Source organism: Chiloscyllium punctatum, chromosome 31, assembly GCF_047496795.1.
Source record: "Chiloscyllium punctatum isolate Juve2018m chromosome 31, sChiPun1.3, whole genome shotgun sequence".
Taxonomy (NCBI): domain Eukaryota; kingdom Metazoa; phylum Chordata; class Chondrichthyes; order Orectolobiformes; family Hemiscylliidae; genus Chiloscyllium; species Chiloscyllium punctatum.
Window position 1 is genome coordinate 52,736,701 of NC_092769.1, and position 1,235 is coordinate 52,737,935.

Genomic DNA, 1,235 nt, shown 5'->3' on the forward strand with positions numbered 1-1,235 from the left:
GAGAGTGGATGGAGAGAGCGAGGTTTAAGAGAGAGGGAAGGGGAGAGAGGGAGGGGGTGAGAGGGGCATGGCGTGAGAGGGGAGGGAGAGAGGGGCGGGCAACAGAGAGGGGAGGATGAGACAGCGTGGATGGGGAGAAAGAGGAGGGCAAGAGGGGGAGGGCGAGGTAGAGGTGTGGGCAGAAGAGGGAAGGGTGAGAGAGGGAAGTGCGAGAGATTGGAGTGAGAGAGAGGGGGACGGCGGAAGAGAAGGGAAGATGGAGAGAGAGGAGGAAGTGAGAGAGAGGGCAGGGTGAGAGAGAGGGGAGGGCGCGAGACGGGAGGGAGAGAAAGCGGGGAGGAAGAGAGAGGGGAGGGAAGAGAGGGGAGGGGGAGAGAGGATGAAGGCGAGAGAGGGGCGGGCGAGAGATGGGTCGTCAAGAGAGGTGTGAGAGCGAGCGATGGGGACGAGAGAGTGGGGAGGGGAGACGGGGAGGGAGAGAGGGGAGGGAGAGAGAGGGGGAGGAAGAGAGATGGGAGGGGAGAGACAGGATGGCGAGAGAGGGGAGGGCAAGAGAGGGAGAAAGGTGTGAGGGCAGGAGAGGGGTAGGGCGAGAGAGCGGGGAGGGAGAGAGAGGTGGAGGGCGTGAGAGGGGAGGGCGACAGAGGTGAGGGAGAGAGGGGGAGGACAGGAGCAGGGAAGGTGAGACAGGGAAGGGCGACAGAGGGAAGAGAGAGAGAAGGAAGGGCGAGAGAGGGAAGAGAGAGAGAAGGAAGGGCGAGAGAGGGAAGAGAGAGAGAAGGAAGGGCGAGAGAGGGGATGGCAAGAGGGAGAGGGGATGGTGAGGGGGGGTGACAGAGGGAACGGAGCGAGACGGGAGGGCGAGAGAGGGGATGGAGAGAGAGAGGGGAAGGGGAGAGATGGCAGGGTGAGAGAGGATATGAAGAGAGAGAGGAGGGGGTGAGAGAGAGGGTAGGGTGAGAGAGAGGGGTGGGCGAGAGAGAGCGGAGGGCAAGAGTGGGGGAGCGAGAGAGATGGGGAGAGGGCAGGGCGGCACAGGGGAGGGAGAGAGTGAAGGGCGAGCAAGAGGGGAGGTTGAGCGAGACAGGAGGGTGAGAGAAGGGAGGGCAAGATATGGAGGAAGGCGAGAGAGGGGATATCTGGAGAGAGGATGCCAGAGTGTGGAGGGCTGGCGAGGGGAGGGCGAGAGAGGGGAGGGCGAGAGAAGAGGAGAAAGAGAGATTGAAGTAAGAAAG